At 45.7% G+C, this 7,572-nt stretch overlaps 1 long non-coding RNA gene across 1 annotated transcript in view; it reads right to left on the bottom strand.

Annotated features, from left to right (window-relative positions):
* Positions 1–5,884: 5,884 nt before the first annotated feature.
* LOC114627705 overlaps positions 5,885–7,572 on the bottom strand; it is a 17,028-nt gene continuing 15,340 nt past the window's right edge. The window contains exon 3 of the long non-coding RNA XR_003712393.1: positions 5,885–6,007. This is a non-coding gene — a long non-coding RNA (uncharacterized LOC114627705). The remainder of the gene's footprint in view (positions 6,008–7,572) is intronic.

Genomic DNA, 7,572 nt, shown 5'->3' with positions numbered 1-7,572 from the left:
TCAACCAAGATAGCCGACCCTGCCAAGTGATGAACCAAGAGTCTTAACCTGCAGGGTACCACCAGAGCTCTCCCTCTCGCCCCTCTCAGTGTGTGGGCGGGTCCAGCCCGCATGCCCCAAGTCTCAACTTTTCTGAGGCTTCCAGAAGTGCCTGGGAGTCCAAGAGCTTGAGACCAGTCAGTCTCCGACTACCTCCTGGCCCAGGGATCCCCAACTCAAGAGCCCTGCGCTCCCATGGAGCTTCAGACTGAGATTCTCTCACGCCCTGGTGTGAGCCCCCACAGCATCAGCCCGGCGCCATCTGGAGGGAACTCAGCCAAAAATCCCACGCGCACTTCTGTTGCCCAGAGTTGCAGTCCCAGCCGACTGGGGTAGAAGACGTTCGGGAACCACAACCACCCAACAGGAATCCATGCCCTTGCCCACGCGCGAGCGATCATTCCCCACAGTAATTATATTATTTTTCGCGCTTATTTCAGGGATTATACAAAAATAATGCATACAAACCAACTGGCACAGTAGCTGCTGCATAAGTTATCAACAACACTGGGTGCTTGTGCGGCTGCTTGCAGGCAGGAGTGCGGGGTTTCCTTAAGGAGAACCTACTGCTGCTGGGTCGTGTGCTGACTTAAGTTTTCAGCGGCCAGGCACAGTGCATGAGGAATCAGAAAGCTGCGTGCTTTAGAGACGGTTCTACTGAATGATCTATTGAACAGATATGGGTCAAAGAAAGACAAGTCCTGGACAAAAGGTCTCGGAGGAAAGTGTACTCGTTTCTAGTGGAATCTGTGTCCTGGCAGACAAAGGTTATATTATAGCAGGTCATAGTTAGATGTTCCTTCTATGCCTGTTAAACAGAGCAGGTTAAAATAAACAAAAACAAAAAAAACAAAACTAGTAACATATAAATCTAAAGGTGTTCCAAACAAATAGCAGGACCCAACAGCCTTTCTGAGGAAAACTATATTTCTTTGGGGAACTGGAGACACAGGTCAGTGGTTAAAAGAACATATTCTTACGGAGGACCTGAGCTTGGTTCCCAGCAACCATGTCAGGTAGCTCCCAACTGCCCGAAACTGCATCACCAGAGAATCTGACAGCCTCTTTTGGACCCTGTGAACCTTTGCACTCATATGTGCACATCGAAACAACACACTGGTATGCGCATGTGTATGTGATTTAAAAATAAAATAAATCATAAAGATCAGAGCAACGGAGTGAGACCTCGTGCTCTCCTCTGGAGTGCCTGTCATTCTCCGTAGTCCTTAAAACGGGAATGTGAGAACCTGCGATGTAGCGGGTTAGAACCTATGACTTGCGGCTTGTCCCTTCCTATTTCTAACGGACAGATGTGTCAACCTTGACCTCCAGTTCTTCGGAAGGAAACGGATCTTATCCTTCACACAAGATTGAGTTAAGGTGAGGTCATGTGGGAGGATGGTGGAGCCCAGTGCAGCATGAGTGGTCCTGTAAGAAGAGCGGAAGGGATACGTGCCATGTGAAGATGGACAGGCACAGAGGGAGGATGGTGAGGGGGCACACTAAGGATGGCACACAACCCTACGATCGCAGTGACCTGTCCACAAGCAGAGGAGTTAGAGAGAGCAGCACCAGCACAGCAACCAGGAGACAGACACAGAACCCTCCAGAAACAACAGCCACAGTGGCACCTTCACTTCAGACTCTGGCTGACTGTGTCATGCTACCAGCTCATACTACTGGACATAGCAGCTATAGGCAAGCGTACTCTATTCCAAGAAGAGAAAAATGCCTACAGAGCTGAGTGGTGGATGTTGATCAGAGAGGGGTTTTTGTTTTACAGATGATTGTGTACGTGTGTGTGTGTGTGTGTGTGTGTGTGTGTGTGTGTATGTGTGTGGTGTGTGTGACCTCATCCACATGTGTGTGGATACCCATGTGTGAACATGCAGTCTTACATGGAGAGCCCAGAGGTGAACAGCCAGCTGTCTTCCTCCCTTGTACTACACCTTACTTTTAAGTAAGGCATGGTATCTCATTGAAAGTGAGCTTGACAGTTCTGTGAGCCTCGCTAGGCAGCTTGTTCTGGAGATCGGGTTTCTACCCGCTTCAGACTGGGCTGATACCCTGGGCACAAATTTACATGGGTGCTGAGGATCCCAGCTCACTTGAAAGGCAAGCACCTGAGCCATCTCCCCAGCCTTCTTAGTTCTTACTATCTCACATTCTACCCTTATTAAATTACAGCAAGTTGCCTCTGAACAGGAGGGGCTGGAGGCTGGAGGCTGGATGCGTTCTGGCTATACTGGGCAGCTGTTAACGTGGGAAACATGGAGGTCCTCTGCAATGCTGGCCTCACCAGAGTGGAGGAGGAGTGGGGATTTTCCTCCCTGGGTGGCTGAGAGTGTTTCTAAGGCCTTCTGTTAACAGGACATCTCTTCTTATTAATCTGGCAATGCCTGATCTCTTATAGAAACTTCCAGGCACTTCCCTTCCCTTTCCCCCTTACCTGATTTTCTCAGGCAGCTAGGATATCCCCTCTCTCTCTCTCTCTCTCTCTCTCTCTCTCTCTCTCTCTCCCTCTCCCTCTCCCTCTCCCTCTCCCTCTCCCTCTCTTTCTCTCTCTCCTTCCCTCCCTCTTTCTCTCCTTCCCTCCCTCTTTCTCTCTCTGTCTCTTCCTCCCTCCCTCCCTTCCTCCCTCCCTCCCTCCCTTCTACTCTCTTCCTCCCTTTCCCTCTCCCCTTCCTTCCCTTCTTCTTTGAAGAGTATGAGCATTAAGTTCCAGAGCTTTGAAACACTCTTGCTCAATTAGCGTGCACCATCTTGCAGTATTCTCCAGATGGCTTCACCCAAAAGCTCATCAGACTGACCTACTGCCTAAAATCAGTGGCAGAGGGCTCCCAAGCCGCAAATCGCTTGTATGTAAGAACAGTTCCACCAGATGGCGCTCCATCGAAGGTTGGGCCGGGGCACATGAACTTCACTCTCGGTACCTGAAAATAATGGCAACCAAATCCCAGAGCCAGTGAAGCTTCTAGAAGGCTGAGTTAGAAGATGTCGTTTGCCCTTCTCGTCTAACCCAGTCGCCAAGGAGGTAGAACTTTCTAGCGCTTCCCTCATTAACAGCCTCATCTGGGATCAAATTCCCTCAACAAACAAGTGAGAATGTTCATCCAAGCTCTTGTAGCTAAGGGACGACATAGGAGGTGGCTGTCCATTGGATCAGCCTGTCACTCTGGCAGGAATGGTGATCATGGGCATCAGAGATGACATCACAGCACCTCATAGGATACTACCCGGCACTGGCCAGACGCAGAGAACACCGTGCTCACTAACATCGTTGGAACACTCAGAAAGCAGCCCGCCCCCAAAAAGGAGGATGGCTTTTTATGTTTTTACACCATGATAGAAAATAAGTGCATTTCCACCTGAAATGCACTTCAAATACTCAAGACAGAAGAATGAATGGAAGCCAGCGTCTCCTGTCAGAATCTCTTTGTAAATGGTTCAACATGGAAGCAAGACAAGCAGCCAGCAAGCTTGGCCCAAGACTGGGGACTGAATAGCAATGAAATGAATGCGGCTCTCCTGGCTGCTGAGTCTGTGTATGTTAAAGCAGACTTCCTGTCACACCATCGACGAAAAAGTTTGCTTTTCTCCATGACAAAGTTTCTTTGGACACTGGTTTGGTGAGCATCCTTTGTCATAAATTGAAAAAAAAAATAGTTCTTTTTTCACTGTTCAGGATTGAAGCTTACAAACAAAATATAAAATTTCTAAGCAAAGAAAAAAACACATAATGGGTCTAAAATCAATAACCCTTCCCCCTCTTCTTGCTGGCATTCAAAAAGGTTTGTGGGATCTTAGAGACACTGCCATAATTATAAAGCATTCTGTTTAAAATCAAAGCAAAATGCTGGCTTATGAATGATGGAGAAGGGATACAGGCTCTGTGCTGTTTCTCAATGTACCTGCTAAGTGATCACAGATAGGGTTTAAAAAAGACAGTCCCACAGGGCTGCATCCTCAAACTCATAGAGCCCTTCAGTCCTTCGAAGACAGCTTCCATCTCTGAGCTTTCCCGAGAACACTGTGAAACAGGACAGTCTGACCTCAGGGGCCTCAGTTTCCCTAACTGTGTCCTATTCTCATCTTTGCCATTGAAATTGCAGGCCCTCATCTTCCTCTGTTTGTTGCCTTTATCAAAACTTGATCTCAGGACAGGAGAGATGGCTCAGAGGTTAAGAGCACTGGCAGCTCTTCCAGGGTCCTAGTTCAAATCCCAGCAACCTCATGACTACCTATAATGCGATCTGGTGCCTTCTTCTGACCTGCAGGTATGCACACATGCAGGCAGAACACTGTATACATAATAAATAAATAATTTTTTAAAAATAACTTTCTCTGGGGGGGGGAATTAGCATCAACTTTAAGAGAATGGAAATTCAATGCGGCAGTCTCTTGCTTTCCCTCCTTTTATACTTCCTCAAGTGTCTTCTTTGTTTGTTCATCACCAAGAAGGTCGTGAAAGCCTCCTGGGGTGCAGGTATCTTCAGCTGCCCCTGAACTCACTTCAAAAGACAAAGCTGCTTTTTTCTCAGGACTGTATTCCAAAGCTCAGCTCAGGGAATCCCATCCCTAGGGGACTACATCACAGGTGTCCTGTGAGTGATCCACTCAACTCACAAATATCACCCTGGTTAGAAACCTTCAAAGCCACACCTCCAGGAGGACAGTTAGGGATCACCGTTTTCTGCTTTATGTCTCTTGAAGCCCAGAGTTTTGGCATGAAGACATTCTGTTTGTTTTCTTGACAATGTGGTCATGAGAGTCCTGGCGGAGAGCAACTCTCCAGGATTGTGTATGCCATGATCAGCAGTAGATGCTCACACACAGACTCAGCATTCTACATCACCATGATAAGCCATGCTCGATGGGGATATGCTGGGACTCCTGTCACCTAACTCAGAGAGTCAGCCTGGTGATAGTCCCTTTCAGTCCAGGGTTGGAACTTGGTAATCTGCCTGTGTTCTTGCTTCCTGCCGGGAGAAAAATTCAATAACTTCTAGAAGATAATAAAACCTATTGCTCCATTCAGAACACTCACCGTGATGCTTTCTGCTTAAAATTGCAAGGGCTGCCAGATGACAGAACCAAATGACTGAGGATGGAGAGGAAAAGGCAGACAAAAATAAAAAATGCACAGATGACCCCCAATATTGGAGTGGTCAGGTCAGGCATGAACATGAAAATAGATTTTCAAACAGACATTTACACCAGAAAACTATAGTCTATGGTTTTTAAAACACCAAGTATAAAGTTAGAACTTAAAAAAAAAAAAACAACTAAAAATAAGAACTTTGGAGCAAACAAGATCAGATAAAGGAGCATTTCACGACCTGTCTTTAATCCCTGGAACCCATGTAAAGGTGAAAGGACAGAATGGCTTCCATAAAGCTGCCCTTTGACCTCCACAAGCATGCTACAGTGTGTGCTCGGTGCCCTCTAACATGTCCTGCATACACACAATAATAAATGAATGTATTTTTTAATTGAAAAAATATAAAGTCTCGATTGTAAAGTGGTAATGTAATGTACTTTGGGGATACACTGGGACTCCAGATGAAAGACTCCATGGTTTGAACATATGTCTGGCACACCGTAGGAAGTGTTTCTCTTACTGTAAACCTCACTAAATGGGGGGAGGGTGCTAATTAAGAATTTAATGGAAAGAGCTTAAAAAAGAATAGACACAGAAGAGCATCTGCGAAGTGGAAAGTGCTGTCAGAGTAAAGACATCACACCTGGACATGCCATAGTCAGATGGGTTAAAAAGGAAGCCATACAAAGATTCCTTACCTCCAAAGGAGTGTCGGGAAAACTAACAGTTAATCTCCTGGCAGGACTGAGAAAATGGAGGAGCATGCTTTATACACTCAACAGCAACAACACAGTTGATGGTGATGATGACGGTGACGACAATAACAGCAGAATGTCCATCTATAATTCTGCATCTGGGAGAAGAATCCTTTAAAACAGAAGGAAAATACATTCCAGAAAAGCATAAGTTAATTCCTCATCTGCATAGCTGTACTAAAATATACTTCAGATACTCTGTGGAAAGTGAAGGAAGGAGAGAAGCAACATTTGACCTGGGGTATGTGAGAACCAAGCACTAAGGGGCCTGACCCTGCTTAGCCTCCAATGTCAAACAACAACAACAACAACCACCACCTAGCTGGTCGCTAAGCTAGCATTTAAGAGATGCTTAAAACAAATACATAGAAGACAGGTGCAAAGGTAAACTCTTCTTCACAGTTTGGATCTCATTGTTCAGTAGAACTTTTGATGTATAAGACAATTCAAAATAAAGACGATATTGATGTTATTGAAAAGGAAGAGTTGGTATTTTAAAATCAATAAATGAATACAGAGATGCTGGCTTTCTGGGTAGATAGCAGGACAGGGAAGTGTGTGAGCAGAGTACTCTGAGTCTGGGGGCCATGGAAGAGGAGTCTGGTCTTTGGAGCTGCCCCATCCTTGTCTGCAGCAGCTCCATCCGGCTTTCTTTGCCCATCTTCTCCACGAGACAGCTCAGAGCATCATGTTTCAGAAGCCCCGGTGAGAGGTTTGAAATAGTCGGGTACTTTCTACTAGGTTGCCTAAGAAATGGTAGCAATTCCCCATAAATAAATACTAGACACTAAATGCGCCATGCTTGGCTTTAAACTGTTTCTGAGTCTTTCCCCTTTGCTGTTGCCAAGCAGCTCTTGATGAGTTGGCCTGGTCCCACCTTTCCATCTGTGATCTCCACTCAAGGAAAATAGTATCTGGATTCAAAACAGCCGATTGTTATATTTTTGTTTGTTTAAATTACCAGATTTTATCCTAAGCTTGTGCCAAGCACATAAGGAAAATAGAAGTTCTGAGGTGACAGGCATTGCTCTGCTTTGACAGCCGAAGCAAAAGCAGGCATTGCAACCAGAAAGCCCATTGGCTGACATCCTTAGATCCTTCTTCTGTAGCAGGCATTGCTTATTGACCTGAGCCAGGGTCCTCAAAAGCTGGAACAGCCTTTAGTCCTCAATGCAGACACCTGACAGGAGCATTGTTAGAATGAACCCTGGTGCAAAACTCTGACTAGAGCACCTAGTGCAGATCCCTAAGGGCGGGGTTAAAGCCATGAGCTAATTCTTAATTCTTTTTTTTTTTTTTTTTTTTTGAGACTGGTATTAATTCTTTAAGGTAATGCAAGGTAGGCTTTCTGAAACAAGTAACTGGTTGTCCGTAAATCCCCTCCCCATTTTACAGATGGAAACATTGAGACTTAAAGAATGAACTGCTTATGACTGTATAAGTAAATAACAAAGCTGAAATGAATGAAACTAGCCTCTTCACACCTGAAAACCCTGTTTTCTCCATGTGTCACACAGACCACAGACTTCAGAGAGAAAGACTCATAAGGAGCCAGGGTAAGAGAGATTAGTTACACACACACACACACACACACACACACACACACACAGAGAGAGAGAGAGAGAGAGAGAGAGGAGATAGACAGAGACAGACAGAGAGAAAGAGACAGAGACAGAC

The sequence above is a fragment of the Grammomys surdaster genome, unplaced genomic scaffold, assembly GCF_004785775.1.
Source record: "Grammomys surdaster isolate TR1022 unplaced genomic scaffold, NIH_TR_1.0 257, whole genome shotgun sequence".
Lineage (NCBI taxonomy): Eukaryota > Metazoa > Chordata > Mammalia > Rodentia > Muridae > Grammomys > Grammomys surdaster.
The sequence above is the reverse complement of the archived record's forward strand: the minus strand, read 5'-3'. Positions and strand labels throughout refer to the sequence as shown.